At 36.7% G+C, this 24,846-nt stretch overlaps 1 long non-coding RNA gene across 1 annotated transcript; it reads left to right on the top strand.

Annotated features, from left to right (window-relative positions):
• Positions 1 to 4,338: 4,338 nt before the first annotated feature.
• On the top strand, positions 4,339 to 24,305 carry LOC126824799 (uncharacterized). Its single transcript, XR_007681632.2, has 4 exons — positions 4,339 to 4,356; positions 23,400 to 23,434; positions 23,728 to 23,813; positions 24,205 to 24,305. It is a non-coding gene; the product is annotated as an uncharacterized LOC126824799 (long non-coding RNA).
• Positions 24,306 to 24,846: the final 541 nt, after the last annotated feature.

Genomic DNA, 24,846 nt, shown 5'->3' with positions numbered 1-24,846 from the left:
TGCATTGTAAAATACACTGCTTTTGTGCACCATCCGCGGACATATTTATTTTGGGTTTTCAATGTTGACGGAGTTATGTTCTCTTGGTTATTTCAAATTATTGATTTATTTTCCGATAAGTATGAACCATCACTACCATTCGGGACTATTCGTTTAATTCGTAATTTGCTATCTGATGAAATTGGCCCCATGCTTCGATTGAATTTAAGATTTTCGAGCATGCGCAACGCAGCTCAGTTTTGGATCGGCCATTCCCGTGTGCTTAATTTTGATGTGTGCAGTCCAATTTAAATTTAAGTTTTTGTAGATATATTAGACCAATCTATTTATATTTTCTGTATACCCATAGAAACATAGGTCTGTTTATATTGGTATTTATATGTGAATGTGCCTTTGTAAATTAATATTTGATATCCCATTTAAGAAATAATGTTCGGAAAGTATGTATATTGACGAAAAGTTTCATGGAGTAATTAGAGTATTAAATAAATAATGACAGACTATTTTAATCAATCTAAATGAAAAATATGCAATAGCTGATCAAGTTATGTACAGATTTGAGATGTACATTGACATTTTGTAGTTGGGTTTGAATAAGTGAATACAAACTAGAAGATACATAATTAAGAACAAATTCAAATTCGGGAGGACGTTCCTTCTTGTATGATAGCTTTTACACAAGAATAAATATGCTGATTATTTTAATATGTATTTCCTATAACTTTATAGGGACTGAAAGCGATCGATAACATTAACAAAAACACATCTCATCGTGACCAACGCCCTCTGAATCAACATGCCTGTATGTTAGATCAGGTGTACTCACTTTATCAAACAAAGCGTAACTCAAATCTTATCCAAAAACACGATCTGTTACGACATTTCACAAATCAATTTATAATAAATAATACATAGTCATTATTTACCAAACACAGATATGTAATTTAGAACTAATCTGTAATAAACATATATTCCAAATTGTTCCCCTTGGGACAAAATAAAAAGTTATGTTTTACTTAGAGTATCTCAAGGGCAACTTTTCAAGCACGATATCAAAGCAGATGTACAGTAGTAGGCGTATTTTGTAACATAAATTGCTATCTGAAAATCAACCGATTGGTTTAAAGAAAACAGTTATTAAATAATGAATTGTTAAAATACTGTGAGAAGTGTCGGAATGTCGGTCTGCTGGGACGTCTGGATTGACAAATAAAATGGTTTTAGAAACGAAGAATGAAGAAATTGTATTTTTTTATAACCGCTAAAAAGGGGCATTGAAAGTTTCTTCCGGTTAGGTAGGATCAGCCAGGTCAATTAATTTTTGTAAATTTTCTTTTAAAACTGAAATCGAGTGTTCCTTACCGGCGACAGAAAAATAAAATATAGACTTATTGGAAACTTGCTGATTTAAAACATACCTACGAAACCGGAGCTGTGCCTTCAGTGCCTCTTTTATTTGCCTATCTGTAAGTTGTAAAAGCCCATTTTCCATACCCTCTTTACTTTTCCAAAGACCCACCCCGATAATTTCTGTTGTTAGGCGCTCTTTTTTCCTAATCTCACGTTTCCCCTTTTGTACTAATTCATTCTTTTTTGCCAAAAGAACCGCTAGCTTTTCTTTTCGATTTCTTCCCGTCTTTGCCTAAATTTAAAAAGTTGATTTTTAGTTATCGTTTGAGCATCCATTAAGACCAAATTACGTTTATCAGGTGAAAGATTTTTTAGCCATTCATCAGATTTATTCATTTTACATAAAATGGACGCTTCGTTGCCAAAAATATTAGACGAGGGCGCGATTAATCTATCGAGATGACTGAACACGGTTTCCGGTAATTTGTTGTGAGGCATGGCAGAACTCGAACACGAAGGATTAAAGTCATCTCGATACTCAAGTAAAATTTTTGCAATGTACTTTCTAAACTCAGCAAAGAGGACTTCCAAAATATGGATCAGGGTTGAATTAAAAGTTAAATCAGAATCAAATTTCGTCAGGTTAGCAAGGACCGAATCATTTTCAATTTTAATTAGAGATTCAAATGGGTGTGATTTACCTTCAACAAAGTTTTCAATATTAGGGTTTTCCAAAAAATCATGTAATTCCTGATAAATAGTTTTCATGCCAAGTGCATTAATGCGCCACAGTGGAGCTGTAATTAATTTATCTATCAAGCCCAAAGCCTGGCACTCAATATGAAATAACGGAATTTTAATATCCAAAAATATGCTTTGGGTCAATCTATTTTCTGTTCCAAAATCACCAAGAAAATTTGTTATATGCTTGGCCATATAATTTACAATTGCGACAATGTGGAAAATAATATTAAACCGGTTATCATGAAATGGCGTTAGCGGTAATTTTGAAATCCCAAGGGACTTAAGATACAACTTAAAAGGCAAATAACAACCCGACTTTTCGTCCCCACCCTTTGTAAAGGCTTTACAGATGGTCCGAACCAATCGAACACACCCAGGTTCGTTTGGCAAAAATGAAGAAGCGGTTTTAAACGTTTGGGCCGAATACATTTTAAAATACATTTCCTCAAATTTCTTCAATTCAGACGCACTTTTATCGGCCAAACCAGTTAATAGATGAAGACCGCAAAAGAAATGATTTATATTTAGGTGAATATTTCGCTCTGAATCTGATAAATCAGACCAGTTTTCTACTAATTTAGAACAAATATTGCCTCTGTACTGTGTAAATAAATTGTTAAAGAACTTTTCGGTGCTGGCTCTGTCTGACATCGTATTTCTAATTTCGAAAATTACGGATTTACTAATGGGCCCAGCTATATCATCAAGATCTGCCAAAATTTCATTTAAAGTTGCAAGAGTAGTTTGCGCAGATTTATCAGCCATATTCCGAAGACCAATAATAATTGGCGTATGAGTCGAGTCAGCGGTTAGTGCATATGTACCGAATTAAGAGCCAAATTTTGTAGTGTCGTCCCTATATAAAGTGGTGTTTTTTGCTGACTTTAAGGTTTCCGAAACATGCTTTAAAGATACACCACGCGCTCACATGATATTCTTTAAACTCTAGTTCTTTTTGGGGCATGATTAGATTTCAGTCCCGCGACAGCCAAACATGCGGTTATAACCGCGTTGACGTTCTTTTCGGAAACGTTGAGGTTTGATTTTTGACATACAAAATTACTTCTTCGCCACGAGGTTGGGACTTACAACCAGTTTTTTTATATGCCAAAACTTTATTATTATTAGCCTTCGCGCGAATCAATTCTTTTGAGGTCTTCCTTAGTCGATTTTTTAAACGGAATTTTTTTTTTGTACGTATTGACCCTTCTTAATAAATTCTTATTTTTCCTATTTAATTTGGTCAAAGTCGCAGCATCGACAGATGTCTGTGTCTCTCTATTTATTAAATGTACCGTGCTGGTATCTGCCGATGGTGTCTTGTCCACTAACCCGGGGAAAAAAGGACTGTCGAGATAATCGTCATATAATTTTAAAGCGTTATTAGAATTATTTTTATTTTTACCCAGCTTTCTAGTCTTTGTCTTCAGTCTAGCCAGCCTACTTTGAATACCTTTGTTATCAAACGTCACGCAGTCGTCATGTAAAGCAGTAATTATAGACCGGTGCTCCGTATTGGTCGGAAATTTATTAATAATGCCTAGTACTAGCGTATTTGTAATTCTTGCGAAGTGAAGATTAGTTATTGTACTGAGATCTTAGTCATCGCCCAAACCAATGCTGGATAGTAATTCATCGTTGGACGTCATGCTTGCTAATTGAATGGGTTGACAACAAATTAAAACAAGTCAGTCGGTCAATTCCTAAACAAATTAAAAAGATTTGTTTCCCTTTAACCCTAAAAGCCAATAGTCTCGAACAGTAAATATAGTCAACCGAGACTATTGTGCGTTTCGATTAATTCCCGGTAGCAAATTTAAGATACGAAACAATTTGTTTATTTTCTAACTTGACACCAGTCGTCTTAGCGATTCCACGAAGATATTAGGAACCTTTAAAAAATTAAAAGATAACTACGGCTTTTTTTCTTATCCCGTCTAAAACAAGTTCTACGGAGATGTGAAATCGCCGAAACTAAATGACAACACTCTGTAGATAAATAGCGAATTGAAAAATAAAAACGACAATAATTTTTAGAATTTTGAACGTAGTTTGCGATCAAATAATTTCTCAAGACAAACGCGTGATGAAATAAATTTTAACTTGTCTTTATCTACCATCTGATGTTGTGACAATACCACGTGCATGGCCATATATAGTGGATATTTGCTGCGATGAATTACTCGCACGTGCTCCCAGCGGACCCGGCGGTGTTTTGTCATCATTCAGAAATTCGTCGTTGGACAGTCAACAACTCTCCAGGTAAGACCGAATTTCTTAGCGGATAATTATTGTTGCATGGGTCACCCTACTATCATAGAGCTAAAGCGATAAAGGATTTTTCAAAATGGATGGGAAGAGCGGGTATGTAAAAAAGCAAATTTCAAAATTCTTGCCAAGCGTAGGAAGTAAGAGTGTTTTGGGAGTTTTCAGGGTGGGTTTTTTTGGGACTTTTTCTAGTGATTGGTGCGAGAAATGAACATTGTCGATTCTCTTATATCCGTTGGCACATTATAGTTGGGTTAGTGTCAGTGGCGTAGCTATGATTTATCAACAAATTTTCCGACACAGACATTTTTTTTTTTTTTAGGTTTTTACATTATTGTATCTTCTGAGCTTTTAGAACAATTTATGTAATATATTGGCAACTATGTAGTAAGAAAATGTCATATTACCTGTGTTCTAACATGCTTTGAAATAAACCATTCGCCTACAAATCAGCATATTCCTGAAGCAATGGCCGAGAAATCCCTCTCTGGCCATTGCTGGATTAGCTTCTAATATTTGTGCCTTTGAGGAGTGTGTTTATTCCTACCCGTTCAATCAAATCTATCGCAAGTTCGATTTCCCAAAATACCCCACCCTCAACCTTTACGCAAATGGTAGCATGGGATGGTGATGCCGCAACGAAGCGAGATAAGGACTGTTATAGTATACAGATATTACGTTCAGATCTTTAGTCATACATGTCTTATCACATCTCACCGAAAAGCCTTTTTCCTGCACAGTTCATTCACATTATAATTATTTAAACATTTAATGGTTTTCAAGATCTCTTATTTAACTTTTATATAGTTCGAGTCGAAACATTAATTGCGGTTCCTGCAGTTATAGGTTCAGACCAAGTTTAGAAACTAAGAGGATTAAAACTTACTTAACACTGATGATAAGGGTTAGCGCCGTTAGGGTATATATGGGAGTGAGTCCCGTCTCTCTTTACTCACTCACACTGTATATACCAGAATCCGAAATAAACGTCAGTTGTTCTTAAAAGTGTTATATTCCTCTAGGTAAGTCTAAACTACACTATGTCTATTTTGATATTTTAATTGTCTTATTGTAATATTTTAATTGTCTTATATTTTATGTATATTACTTTATATTGAGGAGCAAATAGAATAGCCTCTAATATTGAGCATACAATGTTGGTACATTTTAAAGACCACATAATTAGTGTACGCGTTAATAATGAAATCTTTGTTTCGTTAATAATATCCACGAGCGTATTGGGTGACATATAAACGATGTACAATGTTCCAAGTAGAACTCTACATCTCATCCAGCTCTCATGGATTATATAGATTACATCTAGAATTAATAATGTAAATATTCTGCAAATATTACACGCGCGCATGCATTCTCCATATAAAGGACATTGCATGCACAATTGCACATGCGCTACGTATGGTATCCTTAACGTTCACTTTATTACATAAAGTATATATATATATAATGATATATCAGTCGACATTTTATATTTCTTAGTGTTATAGTAATATGTATTTTGTATTTTCTTTATTCATTATTATGCATTTAATATTATTAGACTCACTCACACTGTATATACCAGCACCCGAAATAAACGTCAGTTGTTCTTAAAAGTATTATTTTCCTCTAGTTTTAGAGCAGGAGCCCAGGGGGTCAACCTAGCTGAAAAGTGTACCAATTTTCACATATATGGTATTAATGCAGGCATATCTGGTATCATCAGAATGTAAGTCTGCCGGGTATCTGGTGGTGGGTGTGGCTGTGAGGGCTGCGATTCTGGGTATGAATTCTTGAGCTAGATTAGCTCAAATGTGTACCACATGAAAATGGTACATCAGTGTACCTTACATCTTCAAGTATTGCAAAAACACTCTGACAGACATTTCTAGTGGTGGGGTACCCCCGACAGAGTTATGTAATTGCCAGACCACAGCTAGGCTAGATTAGCTGAAATCTGTACCACTTAAAACTGCTTGGAAGTTGTTCAGCACCACCACAGGAACCAAGAATGATCACTGCCAGACAATTTGTGCGGTGGGTTACCCTGACAGACACGACGAAAATAAACGCCCCCCCCCCCCCCAACTAGGCTAGATAAGCTGAAGTTCGTACCACCTAAAAGTTCTTGGAAGTTGTTCATCACCACCACAGGGATCATGAATTACCACTGCCAGACAGATATTGCGGTGGGGTACCCCTGAAAGAAACGCCCAAAATGCCCCGTCCCGCAACTAGGCTAGATTAGCTGAAATATGTACCACTTATAACTGCTTTGGTGTTGTTCAGCACCACCACAGGAATCATGAATGATCACTGCCAAACCAATTGTACGGTGGGTTATCCCTAATAGACACGCAGAAATTAATGACACGCCTCGCACTTAGGCTAGAGTAGCTGAAGTGTGTACCACTTAAAACAGCTTGGAAATTGTTCAGCACCCCAGGGATCACACTGTCCATTGCTAGAGAGTTTGTTTGGTGGGGTTCTCCCATAAGCCACGACAGCCAAGCGCCCCCTCCCAAAAATTTGGCTTTATCAGCTGGGTCAGACTTATTGAGAATTCTGGGTATTACATATTTTCATGAGTATGTAATATCTATTAAAGATTAAGTAATCGTATGAAGAATAATAAGTAGTGGTTCAACTCAGTGACCACTGACATACGAACCATAAATTCCGGTTGCCAAACCCCATTTTAAGCCTTAACATGGAAATATAATCCATCTAATTGTTATTGGTGTTTATATACATCTTCTATATGTGTTGATTCAGAATTGGGGAAATTTTACATATTCAAGATGGCCGACATGAGGCGGTTTCTGGTTATTCAGTGGGGTAAAATATGTGACAGCTGCTCTCGGACCTCGGTTTGAATATGTTTCTAGAAGAATTCGACCCGCTAATTCCAATGAGCTAGGGTATTCCTCCTGAAAGTGATGGCTAATTTCGCTAGAGGGACCAATTCAAAATGGAGGCTCATTTTAGAGGGAAACTCATAAAGTTCACTAAAAGGATGTGCAATATAATGAAATGTAGGTTTTGGGTGGATTATATGTCTTTATTATGTGTAGATTCAGAATCTGGGTAATGCCACCCTGGCACCCTGGCTGAATCCAATGAATTTTGCTATTTCTCCTAAAAGTGATGGCTAATTCCGCTAGGGGGCCAAATTCAAAATGGAGGCTTATTTTGGAGGGAAACCCATATAGTCCCCTAACAAAGGTGTGCAGTATATTAAAATATAGGTTTTCGGTGTCAGTTACTTCAGATATAAACATAAAAACATGTTCCGACCAAAGGGTATTCCAGGTTGAGGTCATATTCAAAATGGCCACCAATTTTGGCGAGACATAACGATGTTAGTAATGTTTTAAACTAAGGTTTTCTGATTCGCCGAATTCATAGAGCGAATTGTCAAGCATACATTATGATCCACTATGACACCAGTCGCGGTCACCCTCTCTTTAGCTTTTATAAATATTTGCTTTCGACTCACGATGGCCTGATGGTTGATTCTGTTTGACCGTGTATAATTTGTGTCCTTATAAAAATACAAGGGAAAGAATATCATCGGATTCGAATACCGTTTGGTCGAAACATGTTTTTTATGTTTATATTTGAAGTAATTGACAACAAAAACCTATATTTCAATATATTACACACCATTGTGAATTTGGCTTCCTTGTGGAATTAGCAGTCACTTTTAGGAGGAACACCTAAGCTCGTCGGATTCAATGGGTCTGATTCTTATAGAAACTACCTTCATACCAAGGTTTGAGAGAATCTCTCCCGAATTTTACCCCACTAAATTAAAGTAAATAACCAGAAAATGTCTCATGACGGCCATCTTGCATATTAAAATTTCCCCAGGGTGGCATCATCCTTCAGCTTATGTAGCCTTGTTGCGGGGCGTGACATTTTGGACTTTTTGTCATTGGTACCACACCGAACAAACTGTCTTGTAGTGGTTATTCTTGGTTCCTGTGGTGGTGCTGAACAACTTCCAAGCAGTTTTAGGTAGTACAGGCATACGCTAGACAAGCCTAGTTGGGGGCGTGGCATTTTTGGAGTGTTTGTTAGTGTTAGGGGTAACCCACCGCACAAACTGCCTGGCAGTGGTCCTTAATGATTCCTGTGGTGCTGAACAACTTCCAAGCAGTTTTAGGTGGTAGAGGCTTCAGCTAATCTAGCCTAGGTGGGGAGGGGGCGGGGCTGGCATTTTGGGCATGTGCGTTAGGGGTAGCCCACCGCACAAACTGTCTGGCAGTGATCATTCATGATTCCTGTGGTGCTGAACGACTTCCAAGCAGTTTTAGGCGGTACGGATTTAAGCTAATCTAGCTTAGCTGGCAGGCGTGGCATATTGGGTGTGTCTGTTCTGTTAGGGGTAACCCACCGCATAAACTGTCTGGCAGTGATCATTCATGATTCCTCTGGTGGTGCTGAACAACTCAAAAGCAGTTTTAAGTGGTACAGATTTCAGCTAATCTATCCCAAGAATTCATGCCCAGAATCCTAGTCCTCAAAGCCAAACCCATCACCAGATACTCGGCAGACTTACATTCTGATGATACCAGATATGAAAGCTTCGATACCATACTTGTGAAAATTGGTACACTTTTCTTCTAGGCTAACCTCCTGGGCTCCCGGTCTATTTGTAGACGCTCCAGTACCACGGTCACCCCCTAACGACGAGGCCTCGTCGTATATTTAGTATTGCTGTGGGACAAGGGTTTCCAGTTGTGCATTATCGGAAGATGCCCCTAGGCTATATAATCTTCCCGAGGCGCATTATTTCCAACGGATTATCAAGATATCCTCGAGTAAGGACGATAGATAATCGGAGATAGGAAAGAACCCGTTCCCAGGACCATTCGTCACGGCTTTGCCTTTGAACGTAGTTAACGAAGGGGGAATCATCGGCTTCCATAGACACCAATACTAATATATAAAAATAAAAATCGTGACACCAAAGCTATGTAAATTTGATATATATATATCACGGACGGCCTATTTACATGGCGGGGTGAATCAGACTTTTAATAATGGAGTTTTTCTATACGGCCGATACAAATAACGAAAATTCCAGATTCTTAGACCTATAATTTTAGAGATTTTTTTGGTTTGAATTTTCATCAGTGGCTGTAAAACTCGATTTTTTTTTGTAAATCTCGGATTTTGTCCGAGCCAATCTCGACCCCAGAGATAAGTTTACCCTTTATTTATCTCTGGTAAAACTAGCCGGCCATACTGAATGTCACGTGACATATCCTTCGGTCGGTCGCTTCATTAACTGATGTAAACGTGTGTCCTAAAGTTTAAAGGATAAAACAGTTTTCACAATACTGGATACACATTTTAAACCAGCGGCTGCCAGGCAGGATACGCCCACATTTTGCAAGAGATGGATAGAGAACACGCTAAAAACAAACGGGATTTTTTGTACAATCAGGGGCAATAATCCAGAAAGTTATGGTCTGAAATGCGCAAATATCAAAAAGGACTGAGATCTTTGGGATCTTTGAGTTTCATCAGAATCGGATAAAAATTGTGACTTCTTGAGGGACGACAACCTTTGTATTGCACACTTCGTATTGCAACCTTCGTATTACACAATTTGCATACATTTTGTTGGGCAGTTTCATTTCGAATTCAACCTTCATTATGGTGGAATGGTGAAATATTAAAACGTTTTTTTTTAAATCTGAAAAACAGTTTGTGACCTCTAGAGAATCCGCAAGCTAAAAATGCCATTTTTCGAACAATCAGGGGCCATAATCCAGTAAGTTAAGTTCGAGTATCCGCGATTATCAAAAGGATCCAAGATCTTAGTGTGTAATGGTGATATATTCACACATTTTGTTTTAAATCAGGTAAAAATTGTGATCTCTACAGGGACCACAAGCGGATATCAAAAGCAACCAAGATCTTTGGGTTATAAACTTACATTTCAAGTTTCATCAAAATCAGAAGAAAATTGTGACAATTTTGATGAAACCGAAAGTTTATAACCAAAAAGATATCAAAAGCAACCAAGATCTTTAGGTTATAAACTAACATTTCAAGTTTCATCAAAATCAGAAGAAAATTGTGACAATCGGATCGGATCGTAACTTCCTGAATTATGGCCCTGAATTTTAGTTCGTTGAAGAAACTTTATTTTATTCTTTGGATTAAGTTTTGTTCTTTTTTTTCAACTTCGTTGATGGAACTTTATTTTATTCTTTGGATTAAGTTCTGTTCTTCTATAATATAATATATTGATAATATATATTGCATGCTGCACAGAGAAGTTGATTTAGTAAGTAGAAGATTTTGGGGAGTTCACCTATCTAAAAGTGTCAGTTCATGAAGAGCATTTACTGAATCTGCCAATTTTTAATTGATAAATCTAAAGAAATGATAATTTATCACGCTGTATAAAAATAATAATTGTGGCACCAAAGCTATTTGATATTTTTGTCCCTGTCAACTGGTCCACAAACATTTCATTCATATATCGATCAGGGGTAGATTATTTACTTGGCGCGGCTATGGGATTACTCATGTGAATGAGTGGACCAGTAAACATTAACAGGTTCACAAACATTTTGTTCATATATCGATCAGGGGTAACATTTTGTTCATATATCGATCGGGGGTAGCTTATTTATTTGCCATGGTTATGGGATTAATCATGTGAATGACCAGTAAACCTACTTATAAAGAGAAATGGTTCTGTGTAAAATACGAAGTCCGAGCTTTCGCATGTCTCATGCAAATTACGAAAACTCTTCTCGGATCTATTTAGTCCGGGGTTTCTAGGGACGAGTCGTCGTCGTTTGCCCTACGCAAAAAAATGTGGGCTTTCGTTGCTCTGTTGCTAATAGAAAAAAACAAAAACGTGGACTAAAAACGAAAATTGCGAACGTCGGGGTCAGAGTTTATTTACGAACTCATCTTAATTAAGATATGTATTCACAGATAGCCGAAAATACTGTTGTTATGAGACAATTTGTCTGTTGAGCATCTTGGTTTTCCCACAAGGTCTGTTAATAAGACTTTCTCACGATCGAATACAAAATGGGAAGTAAATTTATTAATCCATTACGTCCATCTCTTTAACGAATAAAAGCTGCATATCTATTAGTAACAAAAGATATGGTAAATTATTCAGGTGATGTCTACTAGTAATCAATACTATCCAATACATCTTAAACGATCAACAAACAATGATGACGAACAACTATCACGATGGAACAATACAGCTTATTTAAAGTTTCCAACGCTTTCAAAGCTGGCGTGTAATAGTTTCCATTATATTATGTCTTCATATAATTTTGATGACAACTTTATTATTTTCTTCATTCAAAATTTGAATCATTGTCATTCAAAATTAAAATAGTGTAAGGATTTTAATCTTAAGTATGGAGAAAGTTAAAGGTGTCTTCATATTTCTTTTTATAACACTTGTATCAGCTTCATCCATTAAAATAGGGTTTTATAAATTATCCAGATTTAGTGTTAAGACATAATCAACTGATAACTAAAACCAGTTTGTATAATGTAAAGGGTAAAATCCACTGTGTTATTTTCTGTTCTCAACAAAACAATTTCATATCACTATCAAAAATTCGTCATATTTATAATCCTACTATGTCCACCAACTTATGTGGATTTTATCAGGGAAAGTGTTATTACATACAAAATGTGAGTATTTTTTTATTTATTTTTAATGCAATACCAATACACCCCAGGAGTGTTAACATGGGGAGTAATACAAGGCCGGTTAACTGGCGGAAAGTTGTCCTCAGCTGAACATTACACATTTCAAAAAGATCCTATGATAAATGCAACCTCTAAAAGTTAACAAGATTTCGTAAATCAGTGGCAATCTGAAAGTTGACCAGTGAGCTTAAGGTGTCGGGTGAGATTAGGGTGACCGTTGGTAGATTTATGGGCCTTGCGTGACCTTTAGGTGAAGAGTGATTCTTAGGTGACTGGTGAGCCTCGGGGATGTCCCTTTCGGACAACAAATTATGGTTAAGTGGGCGTTGCCCTTTCAGACATCAAAATGTGGTTCACACGAGTCAAACTACTAGGATTACTTTAGGTGATGAAAATAAGAATACCATCAGATATTAATAAAAAAAAAAAGTTTCGCATCGGCGATTTTGGGGTTGGTCAGGTAAACGTAAACACAAATTTTTTTTATTTGGTCCTGTATAAATTGTTATAGCATATGCAAAAAAAAATCAAATTTAGAATTTAAATACAGTTAAATCATTTATTGCACTGGTATAAATACGTGTATCATTATTAAATAATAAAGGAGTCAAAGTTGAACCTTGTGGTACGCCATGTTCTTTTGGTTTATAAGAACAAGAAGACACATTTACATTTATAAAGGTACTTTGTTGTCTATCAGGCAGGTATGAATTTAGAAACTTTATAGATGTCTTGGAAAATAATTAATAGAGTGACATTTTGGAAGCACCCTTGTCATATTTGGTCAACATACATTTTTTTTTCGTATAAGCTGCTGTCTATGACTGTCATTTTTTCGAGACACAACTTCTATATGAGCGTATTTCCATCTTTAATTAACGAATAGGTGACTTTGTGTATAAACATTAAGTATCTCTATTTTCTGTATATTTTATTATAGGTGTATTCGTGTATAAAAGATAAGTATAGCTATCTGTTTAATATATTTTAATATAAGCGGGTTCATAAGATATAAGTAAAGCTATTTGTATATTTTAATGTAGGTGAATTCGTGTCTAAAAGAAAGAAGTACTGATTTAACCACGTGTCAATGTAAACCATATTTTTATGGTCATGTTTGTCACCGTATCATATCATGTAAGTATTTAAATATCAGAATTTAGCCTCAATAAAACCCAATTATCTTCCCCTTGGCAGTTTTGATCGATGAGGCGACTGAAACATCATCCCAACGCCCTGTTATTTGTCTCTTGGATCTGTAGTGTTTGAGACACAGCCACTACTTTACGGTGACCCTTTAACGCAAAGGTATCTTCTACCCAATATGTTCCGCGTCTGAAATCCATTTAGCTATAAATATTGGCGTCTATAGTGTTGTTGACAGGGTATTTGGGAATTCGCAGACCTATATAAATGTATATGAAATTGATATATACCAAATCCTTATTGAAGAATTCATACAGCTAAATTCGTGTTTTGCATTGTTATGTAGGTAAATGAAACTGATTGTTTTCTGATTATTTTATTTTATTCAGCCTGTAAAGATGAATCGGAGTCTAAAGTTAGCCCTGTAAATGGTGTATATTCTGTGATAATTGAAAATGAAAATATCATACAGCTATTCTGTGACTTTTAACCAGATAGAATTATCAGTTTTATTTCCAAATATTCTTTCTCAAATTTGACGAATACAGATCTTGACTTTTATTCAAACAAAACCAACGTTATAATGAGACAAGACTGGATATCAGAACAAAGAGACGCCATTTTAGGTCAACTGTCAGTGTACCCAGACAATCAAGATTTGAAGATTTCTATCAACGCACCCGTCGACTACAATCCAACAACAAATGGTATCCTAGGAGATTATCTGTATGTTGTTTTTTTGACTAAGTCAATGATGAGCAATGGAACAATAAATGGCTACGCAACTAATGGAAACCAATATTCATTTCCAATTTTAACTCAAACGGCAACAGTTATTATGCATTTTATCCGAATTTGGAAGATAATCAACCTACTAGTAAAGGAAACTTTTCAGGTAAAGTGGACATGTTTGCTTGGTCAAAGAATACCGTGGCTATTGAGTTAAATCAAGAATTACCCGATGAGTTTTTCTATGTCACTGAAATACATTTTGGTGGATGTGGTGGGTATACTGTATCAACGAAATGGTCCTCCGTTCATGCTGCTTCTATAGGACTCATAACCCAAACAATTTAGTAGAGAATATATATACATGTAAGACAATCATATTATTATTACTTATTCTGCTATATTACCTAATACACTTTACCAGACACAATATGATGTTTAAGCCGTTATGTCAGAGTTATGAAGGATTTTACCTCAGACCGTGGATATTTTAATAACTCCTAAACTATCTATAATAGATGTTGTAGTTTTCCTGTATTTATCCTTTGTAGTTTGTTGTATTTGTTATATAAACTTAGTAAAAATATAAATGGTGTTCCAGAGTCAGTTAATTGATGAATGAAATAATTGATCCCACAACGTGACGTCAAAGAAAGTCCTAGACGAAAGTGTCACATATAATTCCCTTTTTTTAGTACCGTGACAAAGGATAGTCGCAACGTAACTCTACCTATAGTGTCACAGCCTATCTCTTATTTGGAGTCCGTGACGGGGATAGTCACACCTGTCCCCATAGTGTCACAATCATTCGATCTGTATCAAATTTATATATATATTTTTTACATCAGTCAATTACTTCTAGAGTTATTGCCCTCGTTTCACTTTGTAAATCCCTGTGAACGCTCTAACGACTAAAGTTATCATCCGTTCCCTTTTAAATTTATATGCCTTATATAAATTAGCGAAACGAAGACTCCTATATAATTTCAACAATTTCCATTCAACGCTTCTAGAGTTATCGGCATTGTTTCCCGTTCCCGTTGTTGAGCCCTGTAAACGCTCTAGCGACAACAATGTGTCTTAAATTTATATGCATTACTTAGATTAACATAACGAAGAACCCTATTGAAATACTACAGATTTCGTTAATTACTGCTGGAGTTATGTCCCTTGTTTCTCTTTGTAGAGCCCCGTGAACATTCTAACGACTAAAGTTATCATCCGATATGCATTATTTAAATTAGTAAAACGAAGAATCCTATTGAATTTAAGCAATTTTCATTAATAACTTCTAGAGTTATGACCCTTGTTTCACTTTGTTTATCAAACGTTATAAATGCCTACTAATGATTTGCTTACTTGAACCCATTATCAACATGTACCAAGTGAAATCATCGACTATTCATTTAAGGTTCCGATCCGCCATTTTAGCGCTATTCGGAATCACCTGTAAACTGCAATAGTGTGTGAAGTATTGAACACAGACATGTATACTCCTCGCAGTGTTTCGGTTGATGAGACCTATCAAACTCAGACACTGCTGTAATAACCGCAAATTTCTGTTCCAAAATATGACTCGTCAACAGTCGGATCAACAACCAATACATTTCAGCGTAACAAAATCATTCGAGTTTAAAGGACAATATTGGTGCCAGTCATTATCACATATGTGATAGAGCTGGTTAAACACATTCCAAATATAATTTTAACACAGAGACCATTGCTACGATAGCTGAGTAATACATGTTTCCTGAGTCGGAAGTGACGAACGCCAAAGGAAAACACGAGTCATCTCTCTATATAACTGACTGATGTGACGAGTGATAACGGATATACGGCCGAATTTCTGCTCACTAATAATTCCTTCGAAGACCAAAAGTTGATATATGGGACTGTAAGAGGATACCTGACAATTCAATAAAGTAATTGAATGTCATTAGATAAGAGAACACGAGAAAAATAGAAATAGTCCCTACATTCCCTTGTTTATATTCATTCTGTATCTTATAAAAAACATGGTAATGCACGGACTTCTTCTGTTTTTCTTTCGTGTTCACTTATCTAGTGGCAGTCAATTCTTTTTATGAATTGTCAGATATCCTCTCACAATCTCATACAACAACTTTTGGTCTTCGAATGAATTATTAGTGAGCAGAAATTCGCCCGTATATCCGTTATCACTCGTCACATCAGTCAGTTATATAGAGAGATGACTCGTGTTTTCCTTTGGCGTTCGTCACTTCCGATTCTGGAAAACTGTATTACTCAGCTATCGTAGCAATGATCACTATGTTAAAATTATATACTAGTACTCAGCCAAATTTAAAACTTGACACTGATGAATTTCAACAAATTTTTTTTTCTGGTAAGTCAAATAAATTTTAAAGTGTTTCTAACGATAGTAAGTAGTAAGAAGCCTTTAATTTCATAAAATTGTAAAGTCACGTGGATCACGTGACTTTTGAGCATATAAAGATGAAAAACCTGAAATACACGTGCAAACACAAACTCGTGAGGTCAATCGATGCAAGTTTGCTTAAACTGAACACGCACGCGTAACTTGAACTGGAAAAACAAATTAAAATTGTTATTTTCATCTTTGTTAGAAAATGCCGCGCCTTTCAAATGTAGAACGTCTACGTGCTATAGGTAGGCTCTATGCTGTTCAGTCTGTGGCGGGAGCGCTACGTGTGACGTCACTCCAGGAAGATCAAGCAATACGATTACGTCATCTTAGAAACAGATTTGTCACTGCAACCGCCACAAGTAGAGAGATGTTTGGTGGAAGGGTAACTGCACAAACTGTTCGAAATCGCTTGCAGGCTGCTGGTCTTCGAGCTCGGAGGCCATATAATGGACCAATATTGACACCTCTTCATCGCCGTAACCGACTTGTGTGGGCCACAAGACACATAAGATTTACTCAAAGACAGTGCAATTCGGTTGTCTTTAGTGACAAATCTCGATTCACTTAGAGATTTGCCGATGGCAGGGCCCGAGTGTACCGCAGACGAGGTGAACGTTACGCTCAAGTATGCGTCAGAGAAGTTGACCGATTTGGTGGCGGCAGCGTCATGGTTTGGGGTTCTTTTTGTGCACATAGACGTTATCCTCTTGTTGTTGTCCAAGGGAACTTAAATGCTGTCCAGTACACTGATCAGATTTTGCAAACTGTTCTTCTTCCGTTTATGCAGAGACATGGGCCTGGACTAACGTTTCAACAAGACAACGCTCGACCCCATACAGCAATTGCTACCCAGAATTTTTTAAGAAATGCCGGTGTCCAAGTCCCCGACCTTAATCCTATTGAACACATCTGGGACGAACTGGGTCGACGTGTTCATCAGCAAGTGAATCCACCACTGACCTTCAACATGCTCTTGCTGAGCAGTGGCGACGTCTTCCTCGGGTAGTGTTTACTAATGTTCTGAGATACATGAGAAGACGTTGTGTGGCAGTACGAGACGCTAGAGGAGGCCACAACCGTTACTAAATACTTTATTCCGATTGTTCTCCAAGTCTGTGAATTTCATTTTGGGGGGTACTGTGACATCACGAACGTTATCAATTTCAAGGACTTCCGGCGAGACGTATTCTTGCTTTCTGTTGATGTCAAGGTCGTCTGTGTACAACATAACACTAAAATAGTTGCCTTAAACCAAATATTAAAAATCTAGTCCCAAAAATCCCGAGTGTCAAGTTTTTAATTTGGCTGAGTATATTTGGAATGTGTTTAACCAGCTCTATCACATATGTGATAATGACTGGCACCAATATTGTCCTTTAAACATAGCTCCACATATGTTTACATTACGTTACGTCATTACTCACGAAATGCATTATGCTCCACTAACCAGTGCATAGCAGAATATTTCAGAAATACTAATTGTGTGACAAACGAGGCTATCGAAAGCGCGTACAATGTAAACAATGGGTAATGACCAATATGAACAAACACATGGAGACGAACAACATGTTCACCGTTTTTAATATTAAAGATACATTCCCGGGTACAAACTGGGTAATTTGATGATATATCTGGACTAAAAACATATTCAGACTAATTAATTTATCATAATTAATTGTCGGGGATACCCTGGCTATAAAAAATCGATCAAAAGAGGTCATGTTTGTGTCACGTGAGTTACCTCTCCCGGTACCGATGCGAAGTAGGAGGAGAATTCATTGCGTAAACAATACGATGTTGTCTTTAAACGTTGACTATTTGTTACAAATATCGAAGCCTAATTAAATTCTCGGATTATCCACCGCCCCCGTCTCTTTTCGTGAATTTTATCTCAGAAAGTGTTGTACGTCTCATTCTTCATAAAGTTTATCAACATGTACATCAAGCTCTCAATCTCCGCGTGCACACGCTTCTAATCGTCGGGCTTTCGATTAGGGAAACCTTTACATTTTTGTCCTGTATGCGCCCCATGAATGTTTTTCAGGGAATCCAGTATTTTTCTAGTAATATTAGATATTTGTACTTTCCATATACCAAAATTGCCATACTTTTATTGGAAATAACCACCCGATAAATACTTTTCTGGGAACGTAGCTTTAAATCACTGTCCAAAGTTTTAGGTAAGACCCCAGATAAAACGAAGGGCCGTCATGTTGCTGTACATGGGAAAGATTTGATTGAATGGGAAGAATAAACACACTCCCTCAAAAGCTCAAGTATCAGAAGCCAATCCAGCAATGATCAGAGAGGGATTTCTCGGGCCATTGCTTCAGAAATATGACAGATATGTGGAATTTAAATTTCACCGATCCCTGCTGTTTCGCTATGTAATAAGCCCGCCGTCATTTTTTGTCGCGAAATTTCACTTGTAGGCCTTTTAAAATCCGATTAAATCCAAGCCGGGACATTATCCAGCGTAATTATTTTGATTTTCATTACTTAATTGAATATTAAATAATCAATCTGAGTATACATATTAGGGTGGATTAAGCTGATAGAAATTTAATTTATTTAAGCGAAATAAACAAATGGCGTATCGTTACTTTAATGTTTAGTTCAAACCGCCTATTGTAGGTTTTTCTTTGGACCTTATATTTATATGAATTATTAACTAGACATTAATTAACTTACCAAGACCATAAACAACGGTCGATGACATCGGATGCTTCCGATTAAGTAGAATTAAATACGTTTTGCGCGGTTGATGAAATAACCTTAGAAATGGATAGTCGAATGACAATAACTTGACTGACATTTTCAACATATTTCCGTTTCATTATCTCATTTTTAACTTTTATAGCGAGAAATGTCAACTGTTTATCTAATCTTACTTATTGCCGTTTGAATGAACCGCAACTGTGGTGTGCTATTAAAGTTTATTTATATTTGCCGTCTATGTAACAAAAAATACAGAGAAAGTTATTTATTAAAAATGACAGAGGATATTCGCCATCCGAATGGCAAAGACTAATTCGCCATTCGTTTTCGTTTTTTGCCATGTTTTTTTTTAAATCGATATTCTCTGTCCAATCACGATGTCTGATCGAGGGGTAATGCTACCAAGCACCTAAAATAGTTTAGCTTTGTCCTACAAAACGAACATACATCATTCTCGTTGCAGTAAAAATGCGAAAATAACTACTACCATACTACTAAGAATACGGAACTTGTGACACTTTCATCTACACAAGATGTCGGTTTCTCTATCTTTCGCTTCGCTGTGAACGAGAGAGAGAGAAATAGGTTTTAATGCCCACTCGACACAAACTAGGTCATTTCGGGACGAGACAGAGAGACAGATGTGGTTTAACGTCCACTCGACACAAACTAGGTCATTTCGGGACTTACATAATATGGTTCAATTTTATTTCAATAATCGCTTGCGCGTAGGGATCTTTAGCAGTGGGAGGAAACCGGAGGACCCGGGGGAAACCCACGATGTTGGACAGGCGACCCTACTCCGTGACACGTACAACCGAGGAATGGAAACCACGCCAGCTGACTCAATGACAGACCTTATGATAGAGCGCGCACGTGCTAACCATTCGGCCATCCACCCCCCCCCCACCCACCCCATTTCGGGACTAACATATGGTTCAATTTTATTTCAATAATTCGCTTGCGCGCAAGAGTCTTTAGCAGTGGGGGGGGGGGGGACCGGAGGACCCATAGAAAAACCCATAAGGTTACACAGGCGACCCTACTCCTTGTTACGTACAACCGGTGCCTGTTTACACTGTGGAGCTTCAAATAACACATGACAATTAAAAAGGGATAATGGGTCAGTGTTTTCAATAAAAGCATAAACAATCTACTAGGATTTTAAAATTATTATATAAAACGAATGGCGAACAACCATTTATCATTCTATGATATTCGCCATCTCCGATTAAAAACAGTAGCCTACATTCCACAAATTCATTTCTTTTGTAAATTCAATAGCTGCATGGAACATCCCCCAAATGCAATTCTTTTGATAACTCAATAGTTGCATAATATAGTAATTAAGTTGTTTTTGTTCAGTTGACCTTAGTAAACGAATTGTTCGGCTAGTATAGAAATGTGTGATACAAATAAAATAAAATATTAATACATCTACCGACAATTTTATTGTGTTTATTCGATATACAAGAAAGCAAAATATCTTAAGAGTATCTTAAGAGCCGATGAAAAGAAGTAGCCAAGCATGGAAACGTGAAGGAAAGCATACAGTACAGTTAAAGTAACTAAGTTCTAATTCAGTATCATCCAAAATGTTCGACATTGAAAACACTTATTATTTGTCAATTTAAGTCAACATTAATGGAAAACATATTCAAATAAGAGATAAACGAGAATTCACGGTTTATAACAATCGAGTTTTAGAAGGCTCATTTCACTTTTCAATAATAAAAATACAATTACTAAACACAAGTAATTACGTATAACAACCTCAAAGAATATATGACACCAATATGGAGATGTTGCCGTCAACCTATCTATTCGTATTTGTATGATTGACAGAGCGGGCGGGGGGGGGGGGGACAATTGTCCAGGGGCCCAGAGCTTAGAGTGGCCCGGGGTTAGCTGAGTAATTGAATAAGTACTTACCTTTGAATAAAGGCGGAATATTTTGCCTACAGATTTCCAAGTTGGATAGGTTTCTAGGTATGATGCTATTGTTTTCTCACGATCACCATCACATGATTGATACAGAATACTGAAAATAAGAAACTGTTGAACTGTTGGACATAACATATGGTTCTCATCATTTACATCTGAACATGATTTTGAAGCAGGGTTAGTGTTCTGCTTCGCCTCTGGAATCTCGGTCAAGTTTACCAATGAAGTAGATTTCAGAAATGATTTTCTTGTGAATAGGGGTACCTATTGGCGTGGGTAGGATCAGAATCGGATTCTGCCAGTCCACTATTTTTGGAAAGATTGGTGAATTAAAAACGATAAGTCACATGCCCGGGCCTTTGCTCTTGTCACCGTCATAGTATACGGGCCCCCTTCTGTTTAAATCCTGTTCAAAATGATTTTGGGTGTAGAAAAAAAATAACGAATAGTTTATGTTGCAAAGAAAACTTTCTTTTTGATATTTTGGCGTCTGATGGTCACGGTTTTTGTTTTTCCATTTGTTTGCTTGCTTGAAATGTCTGTCAAAACCGTCTTCATCTGATTATTATTACATCAGTAAACTAAACTGTAGCACAATATGTATTGGGTATGTCGTGTTAAATCTGCGAGACCTCCAGTTACCCCAGATACACGCTAAAATGACGTTAGAGTTAGAGACCATGTTTCTTTCAGAAATTTTCGAGCCCAAACGGAAAGAACCCAAATCCCCTCACCGAGAGCCCTGTCGCAGGCCCTACTCGACGGTAAATCCCGCCGTTCAGCATGGCAAGGTTAATGTGAGAAATTTATTAAAACGAAAATAAAATGAAGCGAAACGAAACAAAACGAATTATTAATACGTTAGGGAGCATTGTTCACATTACGTCGAGGAGGTTTTCTACTGTGACGTCATATGATTATGTTATCAGCATGGAGAACGGGTAGTCTATATTTAATTGTTTATTTAGATAACATTTTTCATAATGAATCGTTTGGAGCATTTGTTGGCTGTAGAAGAATATGACGGGTTAACAGATATAGTGTTAGAATCGCCATGTTTTCAACTTGATGAGAATGGTGAAGTTTATCGGCATGTCTTCCTTGGAATGACCAAACACGAATTGCTTGTAGCAACACAGCGTATTCCTAATTACGAGAATCTCACTGAGGCTGTTTTCAAACCTAACGTCGATCTAGAACTAGATGGTCTACAACTGCAATATGGAATCCCTTTACAATGGGTTAAATTCTATGTAGTTGATGATCGATCCCGAAAATTTGCCGTCTGTTCCTGTTTTGGACAGGTGGAATATTTCGAACTATGCAACACCCCAGACGGCTCAGATACCGTATGGACAAATTGGCGAGAATATTTCAGTCAACACGATAATCCTTGTAGCTATGGTTACAAAAAATGGAAATTTCTGGACAGTAATCTCATTTCAATTTGTCATTTGGAATTCATCCGAAGACCCTTTCCATTTTATTGTGTGGAATCGGTTGGTGTACAGACTACAGAAGTTCCCAATTTACTACCCGAAGAATACCGTAACAGAAAACTATTTAAAAAATACTTCAAAATTTCAATGGATAAACCTTTCACAAGAAAGTCATTTCTGAAATCTACTTCATTGGTAAACTTGACCGAGATTCCAGGGGCGAAGCAGAACACTAACTCTGCTTCGAAATCATGTTCAGATGTAAATGATGAGAACCATATGTTATGTCCAACAGTTCAACAGTTTCTTATTTTCAGTATTCTGTATCAATCATTTGATGGTGATCGTGAGAAAACAATAGCATCATACCTAGAAACCTATCCAACTTGGAAATCTGTGGGCAAAATATTCCGCCTTTATTCAAAGGTAAGTATTTATTCAATAACTCGAACCATAGAAGAAGGCAACACTTAGAAGGGGTCCTCTTTACCATATTACCCGGATAGGTCTACCCTCCGCGGTTGGAATGCGAACTTGGTAAGTGGTTTGTGGCAAGCGGCGTTTCACAAGAGAAACTAATCCACACAATTGTCGTATTTAACAGACAAGCCACCAAAAACTATAATAATCAGTCTTATAACTGTTGTGTCACGGGCCTTTGATCTAGTTGTTGTCATACGGTTTCGGTCATGTTAAATATATTTACCTTATATCTTTATTGCTGTATTAGCTTGATAACGTAGAGAGAATACTCTTCGAAGCGTTGCCTTAAACACTAGTAGCTGTTTTCCATAAGTGTGTGTTTTTGTTTTGACTCTATCCAGTTACTAAATGCTATTTGATTATGATTCATATATGAATTTGAGCGCGTCGGAAATTATCAGTTTATCGATGAATTTTGGGGCCAATATACTGATTGTATAAAAATATTATAAATATCATTACAGATACTGAAACAACAGACCCAAATGTCCAACTCAAGGTACGTCTAACATAATGATACAGGCGAAATATGTTTGGGTTTTTTTTTTTACAGTTTTTAGCATGCACCAAATATCATTTTGCAAATAAACCCTTTAAATAAACGAGACACTATATCATATCACTAATCACTAATAGCTTATGGAGAGACAGTCTGGACCTGTATAAAAGATACCCAAAGGCCATTCGCCAGTAGAAGTAATCACACGGTACACTGTACTGGTACCTCTCTCTCTCTCTCTCTCTCTCTCTCTCTGCCTCATATTATTTCAGTCCATGTATATTTGCTTTCAGATGCAATGCGAATGGTTTAGATGAATCTGATTCTAATGTGAGTATAAGTGATATTGTAGAGGATTATAAACCAGAGCCCAAACTAGGTAACAAACATTAATATTATCTTACAAAATATATATTTTTATCCTTATACATGTTTATATCTGGTAATTTTATAGTGACATGGAGATGGGTCGAGTTCTCAGGTTTTAGACAGGTTTTAGGGGATCTACGTCCCCCCCCCTCCCCGTTGCTCTGAGCTAGTTACGACTCAATACGGCTCTAGTCTTCATATCTTATGATCTTTCAAAGTTCTCCTCTGGGATCAACTGATTATAGATCTTCTGTCGAGAACTTGTGAAAGGTGAAGGTGAAAGATACACCATTAAAATAAGCCATAACTCTTACATACAAGTTGACAGAATATTGTTTGGAGAATTTTTCATATTTTTTTTATTATTATTATTTTTTTTTTTTTCATATTTTATATCCTAGATCCTAAACCAGCAAAAAATAAATGGTTAGTAGTACAAAAAAAACTAAGGAAAACAGTCGAGATGTCAGCTTTCGAAAAAGTGGTAATAGAAGCCGTGTTTGAGAAATGTGGACCTAAGAAAAGGTAAGGCCTAAAGGCTCAATATTCTAGATTAAAACTCAAACTAAAGACCTCCAGACATTACACAATCTAAATAGTAAACATCCAATGCAGGTTGGCCCGATATTACTCACATAATCAATCCTAACGGATGTTATGCCAATATAAATTGCCTATTCTTTTCCTTTGAGTCCATGCCCCCTACATTTTTTTCTCTCTGAACGATAATTAACTTATATTTAATTCCAGGACCAAGATTAACTATATAGAGGACACTGTTAATGCCTCATCAATACATTTAAAATAGGAAATGAAAATTGGCTTTCTGATACGTAAAGCATTTAAGGGGAGTTAACTCGATTGTTGAAATAAGGTCTCACCATTGATTTAGGAATATTTAGGAATACCGAGATCGCAAGGAGAACTATCTAGAGGAAACTGTTAATTCATCATTAATAAATTTAAAATGGTAAATGAAAATTGGCATACAAAAAGCATGAAAATGAGAAAGAGAGAACTGCTATAAATAGAGAAGATCTTGG

The sequence above is a fragment of the Patella vulgata genome, chromosome 6 (assembly GCF_932274485.2).
Source record: "Patella vulgata chromosome 6, xgPatVulg1.2, whole genome shotgun sequence".
NCBI lineage: Eukaryota > Metazoa > Mollusca > Gastropoda > Patellidae > Patella > Patella vulgata.
Note: the sequence above shows the minus strand (reverse complement) of the source record. Positions and strands in the feature narration are given on the sequence as shown.